Below are 20,858 nucleotides of genomic sequence, written 5' to 3' on the forward strand. Positions count from 1 at the left end.
TCCCCTTATACTAGCTAGATCATCCCTGTGCTATCCTGACCCCAAAGGTTCTGCTTCCAGGCACTGGGCAAAAAGAGAGAAATGGACAGAAAGGAACCGGTAAAAGTGGACAGGGAGAAGTCAGGAGAGATTGCAAAGCCATGCTCGGCAGGATGGAAGAGAGGCTACGGTCCTCTCCGGGTATCCCAGTTTTAGCAAGCCCCACTTCAAGGCCAAGGTTTTCTGCTGACGAGCCCCACCCCTGCTCTCTGTGGGCAAGGACGAGGCCCACCCTACGCATCCCCTGTGGTGTCCTACTCGGGCGCCCTGCAGTGTGCCGGCGGGCCAAGGGTTAAATGCGGCGGGAGCCCCCGGCGCGGGGCAGCCGCGGGCCCGGAGTGCTTAGTCAGGATTCCGATTTCCTGCCGAAGTGTTTGGATTTCCTGCAGCCCTCGCCCGCCGCCGCCGAGCGGGATCGAGCGAGCGGCTCGCGTCGCCGGCCTCCTCCCCCTCGGCACATGGTCGCCCGCCCCTTCCTGCGCCGCGCTCGGCTCCCGCGCCTCGCCCGGCCCCGCCGCGCCCGTGATGGAATAATGCCCAGCTGCCCGCCCGGTCCCGGTGAGTGGCAAGGCGACGGGGCGGCGGGACGGGCGCGGTGGGGCGCTGCACGGCCACCCGCACCCCTGCGGGCTCCGGACGTCCCTGTCCTCCCGGAGTGCACTACCCCCGGGGTCTGGGGGCGTGTGGGGCGCGCGGCCGTCTCTGCGAGGCTGGCCAGGCCGCCCAGGGGCTCCGCATCCGCAGCGCTGGAGCGCGCGTTCTCCTGCTCTGCGGAGGCGACCCGGGTTATTGGGGGGATGCGCCTTAGGCGCAATGCTCCGGTTCCTGGACAAGATCCGGACAGCCGCCGGGGCGCTCTCCCGGTCCGTGGGGGCGCTTTCCAGGTCCTCCTGGGCACTCTCCCCTCCGGTTGGGGCTCTCTCCTTTTCTTCTCGGGCTCTCTCCCGGCCCACTGGGGCGCTCTTTTCCGTCTCCCGGGCACTTTCCCGGTACTCCGGGGCTCTCTCCCCGCCACGCTTGAAGGCGCGGGCACCCACCGCCGCATTGTCTCCGCCGCAGCGGAGGAAAGTTCCGCGGGACCCGGCCTGGACATGGCGCTGCCAAGCAGGCCCCAGACCACTTACTTAAAAGAAATCGAAGGGGGTTGGTAATCCCACTTGGGAGCCGAGAAGTACCTTGTATTTTCTGCTTGTACCATTTGGGGGACCTGCTGCTTTTTGAGAGCAACAGTAAGTTTGAAAGACAAAAAAGAAACTCCCTGGTATCTGCTTTTCTGTTGTTTGATCCATCATCTCCTGCACTCATAAGGCGGGTTTTTTTTTTCTTTTTTTAAATCTGGGAGAGGGTTAGCCAAGTCTAGACCATCGTTAACTTGACCTTAGTCTTAGCTGTACAGTTCCAAAAGACCACTTTGTTTTTTGTTCATCTACTCCATCAGGTTGTCTTAGCAGAACTGATTCTGGGATAGCGGTGGTACGGGATTGCTGAGTAATGTTTTGAGATTGTAAATCACAGAATTGAATTTTTAAGCCAGTTTCACGTCTGTTCTATCCTGAGTGGCCAGATCTTCTTGCCGGGCCATTGAAAGCCCCCTGTGTAGGGCCATTGGCGGGGTGGGGGGGGAGTATGGTGGGGGGTGGGGGGTGGTCCCATAGAGAAGAAAAAAAACTCAGAAAACAACAGTTTCCACTTTTTGTTCATTTGGAATGGAAGCGGTTCAAACAGGTTACCTGTCTTGTCAGAGGGCACGTGACCACTTGGTGGCCTAGCCAGGAGCAGCTAGCTTCCAGTTCTGGAAACTCCAGGGCTGGGCCGCTCTGTCTGTGTCAGATTATGATCTCCCAGCTAGGAACCAGCTGTGGAGTTGTGCCTTTCAACTCTCACCGCCTTAGCACCTTCTCTTGGTCGCTTATCTGTTGTTGCGGCTGTTTTTGAGATACGCAGTTATCTGAAAGAACGTATTTTGTGATAAGGCGTTTTTTTTAAAATTGCCCTATTGAAAAATGCATAATGATTTTTAGTACCTTGTATGCTGGTTTTAAAAGCTAAAAAAAAATTTAAATATTACCCAACTTCCCCTGTGCACTGGTGCAAGTGAATTTGAGGTCCAGCTATCAAACAGATTTGAAATACACAATTGTAGTTTTTATATGGGGGACTGCTTTTCTCTACTCTCTCCTTTTTGTTGAAAACATACAAACTCCCAAGCTCCAAAAGGGCACTGTTTTGACACAGAATGTGCTGTGAGATTTTCCGGAGTCTTAACTTTTGAATCCTCCTCTTGCTGTGAGCTGAGCAGCCCACTTATTTTCCTCCTCGTGAACGCTGAGTGGCTGGCTTTTCATTTTTAGTATGTGATAATGTCGGAGAGCAAGGACTTTCTCACAGGCTTGCCATTTGGTGAAGGAAATTGAAATTCCTTACACCTCTCCAGTCCTCCCCACCCACAGCAAGCCAGACTTTTCAAAACCAATGGAAGCCTTGCAGGCCCAGAGATGAATGTGTGCATTCACTGAGCCCTCCTGGTCCAGACCCTCCTCCCAGTTGCCTGCTCCATGTTGTACCAGGTGGCTGTGGTCAAGAGGAAAAAGAGAACTCCCCTCTTAACCTGTGCTGTTGGTGCATTTTCCCTACTACCGTCTCAGTTGTTTGTGATGGGATCTTCCTTACCCCTCTTCGTTGTCACACTGGTGTGTCTTGCGTAGGTCCCAGAGGTCTTTGCTAGCAGTCTGCCCACGTGATATCTGCATGAGCAATGCTGACAGTGACATCGAGTACTTTTTGAGCACTTGCATGCTCTGCACTTGTTTCCTCCTAAGAAGGACCAAGGAAGCCTTGGGGAGATGGCTCCACTGGGAAGAGTGTTGGCTGTACAAGCATACAGATCTGAGTTCAAATCTCTGGAACTCGTGTAAAAAGCCAGGCACCCTAACTCAGCTCTGGGGTTGCCTGAGCTTGCACTCTCTAGGTACAGTGAGAGACCCTGTCTGACCCCAGTGTTTGCTCATGGGTATGTGCATGCAGACACACACACGCGCGGGCACACACACACACACACACACACACACACACACACGAGTGTTTCCCCAGAGAGGGGACTCCTTGGGAGCCTTTCCCAGAAAGGACAGCCTTTCTCAGATTCATCTGGATTGAGTCATTCTTTCTTGTATCCAGTAAACATTTGCTAACTGGCTCCATTGTGGGAGGTACTAATCATGCAAAGATGAATAGCACCCTGTTCTCAAGGCCTCTTATTTTTAGACCCATCTTTCATTGTCGGGATTATATTCTTTCGTTTAATTAATCAATTCCACAACCATGTATCGAGCACCTGCTCTACACGAAGCCTTGCATGGAGTTCTTGTAATACTGGAAGGAGCGAGATGGGACCCCACCCTACCGGAGCTTGCATCACACTGGAGGAGAAAGGCATCTGGGAAGAAGCTGGTAGCTTCTAAGGCCTGAGAACTTGAAGGATGTACGTTCTCCCAGGAAATCACAAAAATGAAGCCGAGGAGGGGAATACAGTGTTGGCTCTTGGTTTACCAGGGAAAGTCAGGTCTAAGGTTGGAAAGTAGAGAAAGAAGTAGCTAGACTGAGAAGATGTGGGAGAAGGACATTCTGAGGAGATGGGTAGGAATCAGGAGGGCTCCAAGTATTCCAGGAAGTGAGCCGAGTCAGGAGCAATGAGGAGAATGGTAAAAGGTGGGGTTGAAGAGTAATGATAGAGCCGAATTCACACAACTTGGAAATCCTCCCATCACTAAAGGGAGCGTTAATGAGTTGAGGCTTAAAAGTTGAATCTGACTGACATTTTAAGAGACTGCTTAATGAAGAGGGGGTCATAGAGAGCAAAGAACAGATGCAGCAAAGCTGCATCAGGACACCTTTTGCTATTCCAGGAAGTCAGTCGGTGGTGCTATAGACCAGAGTGGTGGAGTGGAGGTGAGAAGGAGTTAGTGGGTCCCAGTCAGGGCTTGGAGGTAGAATTTATACATGATGGATTACATAGAGATGATGTGGGATGGTTGGGGGTGGGAAGAGGACTCAAACTTGAGTCTTTGGATCTATCTCAGGCCCCTTGAGGAATGGTAGCATCATATTGCAGACAAGGGAGAATGTAAAAAGAGTTAGGTTTGTGGTGAAAAAACTGGGTACTGACTGTGCCGAGACTGGCATCCATAGGAAAGTCTCAGGCAGATAGGAGGGCACAAGACCTTAAACTAAGAGAAGACAAAAATGCCAAGGGTGAGAGACATTGTTGTCAGCCTGAAGCTGAGCCCCTGGGGTGTTTATTGCTATCCATCTGCTGGGTCATTTATCTGAGCCTCTTTTGTGATATTCCCTGCCTCGTGTATTCTTTCTCTCTTGTTGGCTGGCTCCCATTTATCTTTTAAAATGCATCCATGTCTTTATCTTCTGAAAGATGCCTCTAAGTTCCTGGACCACTCTTGGATCCTTGAGAATCCTCAATCATCCTGCTCTTCTGAACTTATCTTTTCTTCATACCTTATGCCTATGAAACATTTGGACTGGCTCGATGACATAGAAAATACTAAAAGCAAATGTAAGATCCATTTACATGTCAGCGGTTCTTATCGATTAAAGCGATAAGCATGTAAATAAAAATGGTATTTTTTTAAGGTAAAGGTAGTGATAGTATATTAGTTTATCTGTTGCTGCAGTAATAAAAGAAATGGCATAGGTCAGCCGACAGAATTTTACCATCTTGAATCTCTGGAGGTCTGCAAATTGCCTTGGTGTTCTCAAATCAATGGAAGTCCTAGAGCAGTGGTTCTCAACCTGAGGGTCTCAACCTCTTTGAGATCGAGCATTAGGAAGGCTGAGAATCAATGCTCTAAAGAGAACTTTCCTTTCCTTTTCTTCCTTTTCCAGCCTTAGAAGCCCCCTGTGTGCTTGGGCTCATGCCCTCCAAGTCAGCCATGTCCGCGCTAGGTTTCCTGCCGCCATCTTGACTCATGCTTTTGATTATCTCTCCTACTCTTAAGGACCCTTTAAGTGTTTGCCTTGAGCTGTGCCTGTAATTTCAGCCGCTGTCCCTAGGTTTGTTTTCTCCCTAGCCAAGGCTAGCCTTGAACCCCTATGTAGCTGAGGCTGACCTTGGACTTTTAATGTTCCTGCTTCTCTCTTACAAATTCGAGGATTACAGTTGGGATTATGAGTGTACGTCACCATGAATATGGAATGCTGTGGCTAGAACCCGGGACTTCAGCCTGCTAGGCAAGCGTCAACATCTCCAGCCCCACTGCCTTTACAAGATGGGCTGGTGATGACATTGCTTCTGTCTTCAGCCCTCAGTCCTTTTTGCCATGTAACTGAGCATGTTCCCAGGATACCTCTGGGGTTGGTAGGGAAGGTGCTGCGGGTGGTCAGGGGAGAGGTTGCTAACCCAGCAAGTAAGGCAGGTCAGGGACATTTCCTGTGACACTAGTGATGAATGTTTAGTTCTTCCTCTGTACTCTGCTTTGGGGAGTTAGGCCTGACCTGATGATTTCCTTCTTATTCCGCCTCAACAGTGAATTAAATTGTCAGCCATGAGAGTCCTCCCAGCTGACCTATCCTCACACCCTCTCCCCAAAATGGATAGCTGGGGGCAGGAGACTGTTCCCCTCGTTGAAAATTGGTTTGTGACTTGTTTCTCAGCACTTCACGAATAGCTAAAACCTTTATTTTGAAGTCAAAGCTAGTGTCCGCAGCCGGAGCCAGCCCTGTTCCCAAAGACACAAGAGGGGTCAGAAAAGGTCCTGTGTTAGATCAGGACAAATATGCCTGAAGCCTTAGGGGAAACACAAACAGAAGACCCAGCTTGCTAGTGGTGCATGGGTAGGTGGCCTTATTGTCTGAAAGCAAGGGACTCAGCCATGATGTGTCGTGCAGCCACGTTGCTGGTAGAAGGTAATGAGGACCAGATTTCAGCAGGCTTTCAGTTAGAGAAAATGGGCTCCTGTCCCAAATACTCCTGGAAACTAGACACTTTCCTGAGATTGTGCAAGCACTTTGGAGATCCACATTAGCTCCTCTGGCCTCCAGCATGCCAGGATGCAGGTTGTTGGCTAGCTGAGGCTCTCCTTCATCCCTGATATACCCCTCCCCCTCCCCCAGAAACTCCAGGAGTCTCGTAGTATTTCTGGAGTTTCCTCTTCTTCCTCTGCCTCCAGCCAGGAAGTGTGAAGGTGCACTTGGAAAGACAGGAGTGAGCAGGTTCAGCCTCGCCTAGGGGCCCAGTTGGAGTCTGGTTTGGGATGAAGAAGAGCACACCTCACGCACTTCCTCAAGGCATGGCAGGAGTCCTGCAGAGGGAGACTCCGGTGGCTCTCCATGGGCAGGACAGTCAAGAGGGTAACTTGTACCCGGTCTGAGAATGCCCGCCCTTCCCTGGTCGAAGCTGAGCATGAAGTTTTGGTCAGAGCCCCTCTGCCTTCATAAAATCCTGCATGTGTGGAATATCTGGCGTGCAGGTTTCACTGAGGCTCTGTTTTTCTTTTGGGGTAGAATTTAAAAAGGTCGCTTCGTCAGGCTTTGTAGTTGTCCCCTGAGTTCTGACACTGTCAATGAAGCAGGATGGTCAGAGGGAATGGTCCAGTAGACTCAGGGCTCCGCTCCTGACCCAGCTACCCCTTCTAATATGCACTAACTATCTATAACATAGGGAGAGCATGAGAGGGATCCCTACAGTGGCTTTGTTGCTGCCGTCTTTAGGGAAACTACTCACGGGGTAGTCTGTCCCAGAACTTTTTGAAGGCGATTGGTGGGATGCCATTGTTCCATGCGGTGCTGAGCAGAGGAGGCAGAGTCAGGTCCACTGGCTCACACTGGCCAGCTCTGCTACTTTACTTGTAGAATATTGCATCCTGAAGTTTTCAGTTTTAATGACTGCTCATGTCACTTCTAGAAATTCGTTTTGGTTCCTTTTCAAGTCATCCTTGAAGGGCTAGGAAGATGGCCCAAACTAAAGAGTGCTTTTTGTTCAAATCACCCTTGTCTTTTAGCCTGGATCCTTCTCCCTCCTTAGGGCTTCTTATCTGTTTTATAGCGTTTCAAACATGGTGACGTTCACTTTCAGACTGACCTGAGATGCCCACTCTGGATTAGCTACTTCTTCTATTGTGGTGTGTTTGGTTTGGGGATGTGGTGGTTTGTACCCCAGGAGGACCTCACCTATTGTGTGTGTATCAGAAGTGTCTTTCTCTACACAGTGGCTTTATGCTTCTGCGGCAGCCCTAAAGCTTTCGTGGGTCCTTGACTATTTCTGCCAGAGCTTCTGGGATGAACTTTTAATCACTGGACTCTTGGTATAAGAAGCTTTCCATACCCAGAGTGTTCAGTATTTGCATGGGAATCATGTCCGTCCGTCTGCCCCCCCCCCTGCTTGCTCCAGATCCCAAGGCAGTGGTTCTCAACCTGTGGGTTGTAACCTATTTGGGGAAGGGGGGTATTGTGGAACAATCCTTTTACAGGGGTCGAATATCAGATATCCTATATATCAGATATTTACATTAAAATTCATAACAGTAAAATTACAGTTATGAAGTACAATGAAATAATTTTATGGTTGAGGGGGTCACCACAACATGAGGAACTGTATTAAAGGCTCACAGCATTAGGAAGGTGGAGAACCATTGTCCTAAGGCTCTCTTGCCACTTCTCTAGACAGATGGAAAAAATTGCTTGGGCCGTCTCTTCAGAGAAGACATGACCTTTACAGGGTCCTGGCTTTGTAAAGAGGTCTCAGCTTTCCTTCCTTCTGGTAGGTACCAAGTTGGAACCAGGTGGCTTAGATCATTCAGGCTTATTAAGAGGACCGGAGAAGAAAGAACATTCACAAAGATGTAAAAATTGCCATTCTAAGAAAAGAGAGTCAGGGTCTATATGAGCACATTAGCAATGAATAGTTGACGTCAGGGGTAGGATGCAGTGGGCAGGGTGTCTTTCTAGCAAGGGTAAAGCTCCAGGTTAAATCTGAAGTACTCTATAAACTCGGTGTGACGGTGTACACATATAATGTCATTGGGTGGTCGAAGCAGGAACAGTTCGAGATCATCTTCAGCTACTTAGCAAGTTTGAAGATAGCCTGGGCTCCATGCAAACCTATATCAAAAGGAAAAAAAGGTTGAATTTAGATGGCAAGTATTTTTTTATATTTATTTATTTTTTTATTATGTGTACAATATTCTGTCTGTGTCTATGCCTGCAGGCCAGAAGAGGGCACCAGACCCCATTACAGATGGTTGTGAGCCACCATGTGGTTGCTGGGAATTGAACTCAGGATCTTTGGCAGAGCAGGCAATGCTCTTAACCTCTGAGCCATCTCTCCAGCCCCCAGATGGCAAGTATTTACTGAGCTTGCTCTTAGGTTCATCAGCTGTCGGTACTTACTTTCGGTTAAGGAGGGAACCTGGTTCAGGGACCGTGTGACCATCAGTGTTTAGTGTTACCTAGTAGTGGTGAGGAACGAAACTGTCTCCGAAGAAGAAGTAGGGGAGGGGAGAGACAGAAGACATAAAAAGGGCATAAGAGTATAAAAACTTACTAAATTAAGACTGGTCTAGGGATTGATACTGACTCAGCACAGTAGCTCTTTCCTGGATCCACCTTTCCTGCCAGATTATGGTGAGGCAGAGTGGGACTTCATTGGTTAGTTTCAGAGCTTGTTCAATCAAATAAGGGCCACTCTTTGATGTACTGTGAGCAGTTGGATTTGGGGGAACTGAGCTAGCTCTTGGGACTTCCACGGGGATTCTACAAATGAGTGATGTCCTGCCACCAAGAGCTATTACGGGTGGGATCACTGCGTTTAGTGAGCTTTGACCCCCTGTTCTCTTAGCCTGCTCCTCTGAGTGGTGCTCTTCATATGTGTTTAAGTGGCCTTTCCTTCGGGCAGGCCATTATTCTTGCCTAAGGTGATTGGGTGAGTGGACCCCAACATTCTTCATCATGCCACAGGAAGCCCCGGACTTGGAGGCAATGATGATAGATATTATTCCGTGTGTGTGTGTGTGTGTGTGTGTAGGTTTGTCTGGCAGTGCCCTAAGCAGTTTCTCTCTGTAACTTCCACTCTTCATCATAACCCTTTGAAGAGATAAGGTGTTTACCCTTGTTGCACACACAGGATAACTGAGCTGTGCTAGCTTCCTCAAGGTCATATGGCTAGGAGGTGGCAAGACTTCAGGCAAGGCCATCTGAACTCGGTACCCACCCACACTCTGTAAGAGACGGTCCTGCCTTTGAAGAAAGATGTGAATCATGTCCTGATTCCTCATATGACCCTGTAGGGGCCATCCTTAGTCTTTCTCATCGCCTCCCTAAGCTTTCATTTCCCTTCCTGTAAATAGTGAGAAATCTCACAGAATTTAAAAAAAAAAAAAAAAAAAAACGGTGTTAAATACGCACTATATAAGGAAAGTGCCTGAGCTCCCGGCACATGATTGGCTCAAGACAAAAGTGAAACAGGAGTCTTCATTTGCACGATCCATAGGGGACGGAAGCATGGGGAAGTTCCATCAGTTTGAAGAGTTTTCTTCCATGTTTTGCTTTGTGCCAGATTAGGATTGCTGATGGCAGATTAGAAGCTATGTACCCAAGTACTTGGCAGGCAGGTGAGAGAAAGGTGTAATGTAATGTTGGATCCATGTTCCTCCCCTCTCCCCACAGAAGAACTGGCAGAAAGCGGCCCTGAGTTCACAGGGCCCAAGATGTCGTTCCCGGGAGACCTTGGTAAGGGAGAGGTGCCACCTGATTTGGGGTAGCACTTCTGTTAGTGGTAGTGAAGGAGGAGAGTCCAGTTTGAGAGACAGTGGGTCAAATCCTGTGGCAGGGGTGTCCCGGTTATTTTGGAAAAGGTCTAAGTGTAGCATTATTTGCTCAAAGAAAAAGGTAAACCTCTTCAGGGCTGCCTCTGGAATTCAGTTATCCCCCGCCGTTTCCTGCCCCCCCCCCCCCCACTATCATGGAACTCTTCATGTGGAAACTCAAACAGCAGCGTCTTTAGAGACCTTCCCGTAATAGCCTTTAGCAAGCTTCCTCTCCTAGGACAGTTACTTCCTCAGGCCTAAAATAGCCTGGCAGAGGGGTGGAGGTGTGGGATCTCTGTGCACTGCACTGTGTGCTGTGGCGGCTTAGATGGGCTTTAATTGTGTACCCCAGGGTCTGAGCCTCTGGGTGGTGTTTTTGAGAGGCGGTGGGACTTTTAGGAGGTGGGAGGTTGTAGGGACAATAGGTGGGGTAGGATAGGGTAGTAGGATGGGAAGGGGAGCTACCCTGGGAAGGTACTTCTGCCATGCCTCAAGAGGGTTATTACAAAGGGAGCCAGCCTGGTTCCACCCAGTTATCTTTGCTTCCTGGCTCAGAAATGAGACTGCTTGCTCTGACACATGCTGTCACCATTGCTAGCCAGCATGTGCCACCCACCATAAGGCCCTCACCAGAAATGTGATGATACAAGTTTTCTGAACTTCTCAGAACTGAAGAGCTCCATATACCTTTTGTTTCGTTAAGTTCCCAGAGTCAAGCATTCGGCCGTAGTAGTGAAACTTGTATTAATTAGCGTTCCTGTTGCTGAAAGCAGTGCTTGAGGAGAAATAAGTAACTGCTTTAATCCCAGCACTCGGGAGGCAGAGGCAGGCAGATCTCTGTGAGCTTAAGGCCAGCCTGGTCTACAGAGCAAGCTTCAGGACAGCTAGAGCTGTTACACAGAGAAACCCTGTCTCGAAATAAACAAAGAAATAAGTAACGATTTAGGTTACACTTTGAGGGGACAGTCCACTCGAGCCAGAAAAGCAACACAGGAACTTTGACGTCGCTGACCACGTGGGTACATAGTCACTACACAGAGAGAGGCGAATGCTCAGAGAAGGGAATGTTCAGCTCACTTTCTGTAGCCCATGGGATGGTTCTGTCCAAATTTAGTGTCTGTTTTCTCACCTAAGTTAACTTAAAATAGAAATTCCCTCAATGGCATGACTAGAAAATTATAGCTCTTGTTGAGCTGGCAGCTTAATATTAACTATCCCCAAAGTCTCAAAACATGGATGCAGGTGTCATGGAGGTAAGTGGTACATGCTCGGTATCATTTCCCCTTCTTTCTTGCTGACAGAACACTGGTCTTCAAAAGTCACATTCCAGGAACTACTCAGGAGGTGAGGGAAGCGCCTGTCATCACCATGGTCTTATCCCCTTGGCAGTGATTGGATTAGGCATGGGCTTATGACTTAATTCTGGCCAATGCCTTATGACAAAAAATTGGCAAGATGTGGGACTGGAGAAAGATCTTGTCCCCTCTTAAGAAAGAAATTTAGGACTGAGGCTAACTCAGTCGGTAGAGCGCCCCTTGGCATGCATGAAACCCAGTGGTCATTCTCCAACTTGGTCTAGTGGGGCATGCTTGTACTCTTAGCACTGGGAGATGGAGGGCAGAGGATAAGGAGTTTGAGATCGTTCTTGCCTACACAGTGATCTTAAGGCCAGGCACAAACAAAACAAACAAACAAATTTTGTGTTACCATGAACTGTTTCATGCAGCCATTGGGACAATGAGAATGGTACTTAACTTAGGGAGAACATTTTGAAGATGTCAAAGCAAAAGGACAGAAAGAATGAGACACTAAATATTTTGTTCATTTTATATATAATATATACATGTATTATATATAATAATCTGCTCCGTTAGCACCCCACTCCAAAAAAACTTAATCAGTTGGATATGCTTATGCATGCCTTTATTTCCTGCATTTGAAAAGCAGGGGCAGATGGATCTCTATGATTTCAAGGCCAGCCAGGATTATATAGTGAGATCCTGTCTCAAAACAAACAAAACAAAACCCCAAACTAAGCTGAGCTGTGGTGGCGCCTGCTTTTAATCCCAACACTTGAGAGGTAGAGGCAAGCCACTGTGAGTTCACTGTGAGTTCAGGCCAGCCTGGTCTACAAGAACTAGTTCCAGGACAGGCTTCAAAGCCACAGAGAAACCCTGACTTGAAAAAACAAACAAAAAACAAAAACAAAGGAAAAGCTTAACCACTTGATGGCTAGCCATGTCATATGACATTTAGGTCTCGTCTTTCACCTAACTTGCGGCTGCCACTCTGTAGGTCTCCACTACTCTGTGTACATCTGCGTCCTCACTCCTTCGCTTTTCCACGTGAACTTTCCTTTCCCTCCCTCTGCCTTTCCCAGATGCTGCTTTCTCTCTGAGGATGACTCAAATGTTCTTTCTCTGCGATGCCTTCTTGGACCCTTCTGCCTGCAGTTATCTTCTTGAGTACCATAACACTTGACACCCCGTCCCTCTCTTTCTCTCCTACCTCTTTCTTTATTAAGTGCCTACTGGGTACGTCTGTTGTGTTGTGCATTAGCACCGTCTCTGACCATCTGAGACCTCCATGTCAATGCAAACATGCATGCACAAAGAACAGTGATCAGTGTTCTTTGTGCTTTCATGCAGGCACATACAGTACCTTGGGATGCTTATAAAAAGGCATCTGGGTCTGCCTTGTGGGGAAGGTCAGAGAATCATTGCTAAGTATTATGTTTCGCTAGGTAGTGTGTGTGTGTGTGTGTGTGTGTGTGTGTAAGAGAGAGATGTGTCATTTGCACACGTGAGTATCTGGCTGCACCTGCCTCTGCACATATGGAGGCCAAAACAGGGCATCAGGTATCATATTGTTTCATTCATTCTTTATTCCTTTGAGGCAGGGTCTCTCACTGAACCCAGAACTTACTTTTTTCCCCCTTCACCTAGGCTGGCAACCAGCAAGTTCCATCAATTCTCCCATCTCTGTCCCCATCTCTGTCCCATCTCTGTCTGCATAGAGCCATTCCAAAATTGCTTCATGAATGCTGGGATCCCAATTATGCTTAAGCAGCCCATAAGTGCCGAGCCATCTCTCTAGTCCTTGAGCTAAATCTTTAACAGTAATAGGGAACTAGCTAGGAAGGAGCAGAAGGAAGGGAAGGGACATCTAGGTATAAGGATATTGATGGTAGGAATTGATGGTTTGTCCTAGAGACAGTGAGGGATGTAGGATGGTTATATCCTTCTGATGTTTTGAGTAGGCTCCCTTGGGGTTGGAGAAGATGGCAGGAGCCACATCCTGAAGCTTAATCTTTGTCTTGATGACACTGAGAACTTATTGTGTAAGAACTGCAGAATCACCCTTGGAATGAAGGCACTGGGTACATGAGTTTGCATAGATTGGGGGAGTGAGGGCAAGAAGGAAGAGAGACAATACCAGTTAGGGTTCCCTGGTAGAGTGTGGGTAGGAAGAGAGAGAGAGGGGAATGGTTGGATAAGCAACAAGGGTGGATGTAGTGTGGACTGATTGGATGGGGGTGTGAGGAGAGGAGCCATGACTCAAATCTAGGTAAGATGGCATCATGCCTTTGTCTAATACCTAAGACTGTAGCTTTTGTGGCTTCCTGGTCCCACCACTGTCTGCATCCCAGGGAGGACTATTCCTAGCCCCAGTGGAAGCAAGCCTGTGTCTTCTCTTCTTTCTTGTCATCTCTACCTACATGGGCAGCTAGAGGGTCCTGTGGCAAAAGCTGGAGCTGTGACGTGGTTTTCCTGGTATTCATCCTGGCTTCCTTGGGTGAGAAGAAAGGCAACTTGCAGAACGCTCATCCCTCGTTGTTTTTTCTCTGTTGCTCTTCTGCGCATCTAACTACAAAGGAATAAGTGGACCTCAGCATCCAATGTGCAGCCCCTCTGTCTGCCCCTCTGTTTCTGCACCAGGCTCCCATGAAGCTACCACAAACTGCCCAGCCATTTCGTAACTCAGCGTTTGCCTCTTAGTTCATTCTTTAAACCACTGACTGCTAGTTGAGGTTCAAGCTTCAGATGGGGCCACCTTCCCACCTAATGAGTCTCTCTCCCATGCTTAGGGAGGGGGAAGGTCAGGCAAAGAGGACTCAGTTGGGTCTTACCGACTTCAGACCCAGCACCCTTAATGTGCATTCAGCAGAGTTCTCACCTTCGTAATGCAGCGGATGGCTCGTTTGTCTTTTATGATGTCTTCTTTCTCTATTCCTCTTTAGCTTAGAGTTTGGCAACCTGTGCTTTGCTAAAGTTGAAAACCGGGAAGAGGGCTGGACACAGGTTTGCCTTCTGTTTCTATATGAAAAGCCTTGAACACCAGGGCACAAGTCTTTCTAGTCCTCAGTGACAACTCACAAGTTTTTCAACTCCATGCGAGTTAGAGTCATCAGAGAGGAGGGAGCCCACAATTGAGAAAGTGCCTCCATAGAATCCACCTGTAGTGTATATTCATAATTAATGCTGTGTGGGAGAGCCCAGCCCATTGTAGGTTGTGCTCCCCCTTGGTGAGTGGTCCTGGAGTGTATCAGAAGACAAACTGAGCAAACCAGGAAGAGCAAAGTGGTCAGCAAACTTCCTCCATGGCATCTGCTTCAGCTCCTGCCTCCAGGCTCTTGCCCTTACTTCCCTCAGTGATGAACTGCACCTGGAATTATAAATGGAATAAATTCTTTTCTTCCCAAGTTGCTTTTGGTCATGGTGTTTTTATCACAGCAATAGAAACCCTACCTAAGACACTGAATTTAATCGGATGGCATGACTGGGAAGGAGTGGGAGGGAGAAGAGAAAGAGCCTTGAAGATGACGAGGAAAAGGAATCCTGGGGCATGCATCAGAAGCTGCGGAGATGTGACTCTCAGCTAGGACTTCTGGTAGCTGTCACAAAGTAGGAAAAAAAGAAGGGAAGTTTCCCTCTTAATGGCATCAAAGAGATCATGGCCCTGCCCACATCTTGATTTTGGATTTCTGGCCTCTAGAATTAGGAAGGAATGCATTTTTTTTTTGTTTTAAAACATCCAGTTGTTGGTGACTTATTATGGTCCATTAGAGAACTAATATGGTGATGACAGTGGATGATGTAGTAGTGATGTTGGTGACGATGACGGTGGTGATGGCAGTGTTGCTTCTGCTGAAGGTGTTAAGGACAACCATAACAATGAAGACAACAATCATTCTTGATGACAATGATGATGGTGCCGAAGACAGTCATGGCCATGGTTATGTGAAAAATGATCACGATGACTGGGCATCTGGCCTAGGCACAAGAAAATGATCACATGTGTCTAACTGCAGCTCACGTGTGGCACTAATTTCTGTAGACGCTGGTATTTCTGTAGACGCTGTGCACTGGAAACACTTAGTGAGAACTTTCTGGGTGTTCTAGGGGGAGGGGAGACATCTTCATCACCTAGTCTGCAGGGTTAGGACATGTGAACTGCTTACAAGGCCAGGTGACTTCTGTTGTGCTGTGGGGGGTCTTGAAAGAGGGATCCCGAGTTTCCTAGAGACAATGGCTTTTGACTAGGAGTGAAAGGTGTTTTGTGGCCAAGGAGGGCAAGGACTGCCCAGGTACAGGAGAGTCACCAGGGCCAGTGTGTATAGACACTGAGGATGAAATTGGTGGTGGTTATCCCCTACGTCAGCTGTGAACTGTACTGTAGAAAAGCCTTCTGCAGGGGCTGCGCTGCACCCTTTGGGCTCTGTGTGCAGGCACACTGGGAGAACACAGGATCTCAATGGAAAGAATACTGATTTTGTCTATTTCCCCTTTAAAAGTGTTTTGCAGTATGTATTTTGTGTTTGTGCACATGTGGTGCAGGGTGGGGAAGTCAGAGGTCAATGTCACTATGTCTTCCTCCATTCTACCTTTATTTATTTATTTATTTTTGTTTGTTTGTTTTGAGGCAGGGTTACTCTCCGACCTCAAAGCTTACTGCTTGGTTATACTGGCTGACCAACATCCAGCAAACTCCATTGATTCATCTGTCTACGCCTGCCCAGTGCCAGGGTTTCAGATATGTGTCACCAAACCCAACTTTTCACATGGGTATTACTGGTTTAAACTCAGGCCCTAAAGCTTGCCCAGCAGGCATGTTGGTAGCTGAGCCTGCTCCCCAGCCCCCAAACACATATTTTTAGATGATGGGAGAGTAACCATGTGAGCCTTTTTCTGTCCTGGAGACAGTGCGATGCAGAACAAAGAACATAGATCTAGCCATCGGAGGCCTGACTGGCAAACTGAGTCTTTCCCTTGCTTTGTGACCATGGACAACTTCCTTTCTCTGGGACTCAGTTTCCTCTCTTTCTATCCATGCCCCTGATATCCACTGCAGAATATTTGGGAGCCAGCTGAAAGAATATGGCCTCTGGAAGACTCTGGATAAAACTGCCCATTCTCTACCAGCTCCAGCCGGACACAGGACACTAGGAAAGGGCGTGGTAGTGTGCAAAATCCAGATGTTAGAGGCAGAGACAGTGAACAGAATTAGAAAGGTCTGCATTTTGTGGTGTATAGCTAGACTGTTCTGTCCTGTCAGCCACTCCAAATAACCACAGGGAGACTTAATATTAATTATAAGTGCTCAGCCTGTAGCTTAAGCTTGTTTTTAGCTAGCTCTTAGAACTTAAGTTAGCCCATTTCTATTCATGTATATGCTGCCCTGAGGCTTATTGACTTCATGTATGTACTTCCAATCCTGCTTGCTCTGCTCTGTGTCTCATGGCGTCTCCTCTGACTCCTCCCTTCTTCCCAGCATTCTCTCTGTCCCCCAAATCCTGGCTAGCCATCAGCCAATGAAAGCAACCCATCTTCACAGTGTTCCAAAGGATTATTCCTCAGCAATAGTGGGGCAAAGGTGTCACCAATATCAAGAGAGTTTGGGTACCTGGAGATGCTTCTAGAAGGCCTGGATGGCTCTTATTGAAGGAAAACTCCCAAGTTCCTATTATTCTCTAGTTTTTGAGATTACCATGGAGAAGCTGGTAAAGCAGAAGAAACTGGCTTTTGTGGTCAGGATGGTTTAAAAAATGGCTCTTTGAACAGCAAAGCTGTTTCTCCTAGACCTGGCCAGCAGAAATGTCCCCTTCCCTGCTCCTCTGCCGTTCTGCTCTGCCCGGTGGTCCCTTGTCTTCTTTCTTACCTATGCTTACACCTGGCTTAGAGTGAGGCACTGATGACAGAATTCTTACTGTTTATTATGTGATGATCAGGCTGCCGTTTGCCGAACCCCTAAGATAGAATTTGAACCTCATGGAAATATCCGCCATGTTGCTGTGTCATTGTCCCTTCCCCCTGCTGGCCTGTGGTCTCTGTGAGGCTTCACTCTTTCATCCAGTGCCCACCACCTGCTAGGTCTTTAGGAAGTGACTGAGTGAATCCACCTGGTCCCTTTCATCACCTGCTGAGCAGGACATGGCATCGTTCCCAGACAATGTCAGTGCTGATCGCAGCACATCCCTGGAAAGATTACCTTGTTAAAATCCTCTGGCTACGAGGTGGGCCCTGGGCGCTTTGAAGGGAAGAGCAAATACAGAGATGTGTGTGGTCTGAGTCAGCCATGTTGAAGGGCTCTTAGAAAGTGGAGTGCTCTCCAGGGCTTGTTGGTACGGCAGAAACATGTATGCGACTGGCAGGAGAGGGGACACTTGGCTGCTTGACTGGCAGGCTGCAAAAGGGACATTAGATTTCCCGAACTGGAGATCTAGAGAGATCAAAACAGTGTCTGTAGACACTGCTCAGTTGCGTTGGCTATGCAGATCGGCGAATGCATGGCCATGGTGATAGAAGACAATAGACAACCCTTCACTTATATCTCAGATCCTGCTTATTCCTGTCATTTATTGTATGAAATGGGGTCTTCTGTGTCACGGGATGATTTCCAACTCCTGACATCCTGCTTCTTCCTGAGTGCTGAGATTACAAACTTGAGTCCCCATCCTCAAATACTCTTTATGATGGGTGTATAGGTTCTTTATTTTTTTTCACTTATATACTTGTCTAAAAGCTTACTTCTGATGAGTTGTTGGAGGTGGAATGGATAGACCAAAGAGTAGGCATATCTTCACGTGTGATGCATGCTTTTAAGTTGCTATTTAGGGAAGATGACCAGCTCGTGATTTTAGTAGGGCCTTGAGGCTATACCCATCTCCAAGTCCTTGTCAGTCTGGGGCAAATCAGTTACACTTTTCTTTGTAGAGTGGATAGGCCAAAGATAAGTTTTATTTTATTTGCATTTTGAATTTAATACATAATTTCGTAGGAAGTAGTATATGTATGTATGCATGGATTTCAATCATGCTTGTAAACAGACCCGAGCCAGTTGGAGCAGTTTAGTTCTACTGTTGGGTACGGTAGTTTTGCACAGAGGTGGCTTCTAGAACTGACTTTGCTGTTAGCTGTGAGCTCACACTGCTTGTTCACCCTCTGAGGCCCTCAGTATCCTCATCTAGAGAGTGGCTGTGGGGAAGTAGAGACTCCATTTTATTATTACTATTTTTTTGTATTAAGAATAATGGAAAGAAACCATTTTGGAGAAACTAGGCTTGAACCTTTGCAGTAAATGTTAAAATCCCCAAATCAAAGGTAATGGCTTATTCAAACCCAGGACCCGTGCCTCCAGCTCTCTCCTTCACTCCTTAGCTCTAGGCATTTTTGTGTGACTTGACACGGAGACAGTCAGTTACCACAACTTCTTCAGGGTAGTGTCCTTCCTCCCTGGGACGCTGACTCATGGACGAGAGCTTTGAGGACATAGAGAGAAAGGAAGGCAGAGGCTTTAGGGGGAGAGCTGTGTTTCTAAGGGCCATGGAGTGAGTCTGGACAGAATTTGGGAGGGGCAGCAGAGAAGCCCAGATCAGGGAGGGGACAGGAAAACTCCCTGTGGGAATCATATGGCCAGAGAGCAGCCACTGGGAAAAGACTGTCAAATGGAGTCCTCAGACAGGCCTTTCTTGGGATGCGCTGGCTCCAATCATTCAGCTGTTTTCTTTGACACAGCCACATGCCCTTGAACTCCCACAGGTGTCTGTCGATGACTTTGCGCACCTTGCTCCTCGGCTTCTTCTTCCTTCCCTTTCTCCACCCTGTAGCTGGCGCACCATCCCTTCATGGTCTTCCATGTCAGACCTCCACCTCCGCTCTCAGGTTCATCCCCACTGTCCCGAATGCCTTTTATATTGGTATACTTGAGATGAAGGGGAAGGATATCTGTCCTGATGGGAGCTGTTTCTGACCATCCTGGTTCCTACAGAGTGGACCTCACTCTGTCTGTTGCTCAGTGTACCTTTCTTGGCCAAGCTTTCTTTCAGATGTCTGACACACTACCATGAATGTTCTTGTTGTTCATGATGCTTCTGTCTCCCTTAGTATTCTGTGGCCTTGTCAAAGCAAATCCTATTGCAGTTGTATTTGATGCCACAGGTTCTGACGTTGGTAGGCCTTCAGACACAGTATTTGGGAAGATACTTGTGCATAATTCAGTTCAGTCAACTAACATGGTGCCATAGTGATAAAGCAACTGTATCTGCTGCAACAGATAGTCCCTTCAGTGTTTATAAAGTGTGAGGTTATTTTTAATTCTTCTTCAAAATGGGTGTTTCTGATTCCTTTAGTGGTCATACTCGAACATAGGCCTCTTCTGCTTTTGTGGCCCTAAAGCTTCTCATTATTGTTCATTCCTTGGCAGAGGAGGAAGAGCTGGAGGAGACACATCCACTCTTAAAAGCCTGTTCATGACTTACACTATTTCCACCCTCCTCCCTAGCTAGAACTCTGACCCATTATCACCTTCAGTTTCAAAGGAGTCAGGGAAATGTAGTCTGGTGATGGCCCAGGACACTTAGTTGCCTGTAAAACCTAGTGGGTTAAGACCTGGTCATTGAGTCCATTTGTAATGAAAGAGTGAGAATGTTTGGTGTGGAGAAACAGAACTCCTTGGAAGTGATGCTTGTGATCAGGTCCATAGCTGTCCAACTCCTTGTCTAGAGGAGCTGAAGTCTTGCCTGACACAAGACACTATGATGCTACTTGGTGATGAGGACACTTCACAAGCAGTTAAGGGTGGGAAGGAAGGAGGGAGGCTATGGACAAAGTAAACTTGAACTTTGTCTGTGACTAGACTCTGTATTTACGTTCTATGACAATGACAGTAACAGCTTACATGTCCCAGATATGGCCCATCCTTACTTATAATTGTTCCTACTTCATAGGTGCATGAACTAAATCCCTGAGCAGTAATTCTCCCAAGGTCACAGTTGAGGGCTTCAGGTTTCAGTTCCAGCAAGCTGGTGACGCAGCCACCATTCCTGTTGACATGAGCCCAACACCAGTTCTACCAGATGGATAATATTGCCACTGAGAGAGAATCATAATTTATGTTACAAGGAATGAATGAAGTCACCCTTGGGACTCCACCTAATAGTCTCATAGGAGCTGTAGTAATAATCTGAAACCAACCTAACAAAATAGGTATTATCAGCTCTGTTTACTGAGCTGATGAAGAAGTAAAGACTCAGAAGTCACACTGTAGGGAAGCCATTGAGGGGACAGTCCATTCAGAAGCTTTTGGTTGCAAGGAACGAGGCTGGCTTAAAGGAGATAGGAGGGAAGTGTCCCGGGTCGCAACTGTAATTCCAAAGGCCACGCAATAGGCTGTTTTGTTCCAGTAGGAAACAAAACTCTCTTGAATTAGGGTGGCTTCATAAAGGGTTGGCATGACACACACACAACTGATGTAGACTTGACATAAAACTAACACTAATCTTGTGGAAACATACAGTTCAGTGAGATTGAGTCCATTCATAACAAGTGACTATCATTTCTGTATAGTTTCAAGATGTTTCCATCATCCTAAGGGAAGCCATATACTCAGTCAACGTGTCCCAAGATTTCCCTACCCTCTTCTTCCACCAGTTGACTTCCCATCCCTACGTGTGTACCTTGGCTGCATGTTTCATGTGTACGGAATTGTCCATGTAAGATTTCATTTAGC

At 47.5% G+C, this 20,858-nt stretch overlaps 1 protein-coding gene across 6 annotated transcripts in view; it reads left to right on the top strand.

Annotated features, from left to right (window-relative positions):
- The first annotated feature begins 459 nt into the window (after positions 1 to 459).
- Asap1 (ArfGAP with SH3 domain, ankyrin repeat and PH domain 1) overlaps positions 460 to 20,858 on the top strand; it is a 286,745-nt gene continuing 266,346 nt past the window's right edge. For all 6 annotated transcript variants that reach the window (XM_041671783.1, XM_041671786.1, XM_041671784.1 and 3 more), the window contains exon 1: positions 460 to 597. The gene's annotated coding sequence lies outside the window, so the exon portion shown is untranslated. The remainder of the gene's footprint in view (positions 598 to 20,858) is intronic.

Source organism: Microtus oregoni, unplaced genomic scaffold (assembly GCF_018167655.1).
Source record: "Microtus oregoni isolate MIOR12 unplaced genomic scaffold, Mior012 000022F_ref0000154, whole genome shotgun sequence".
In the NCBI taxonomy this organism is placed as follows: domain Eukaryota; kingdom Metazoa; phylum Chordata; class Mammalia; order Rodentia; family Cricetidae; genus Microtus; species Microtus oregoni.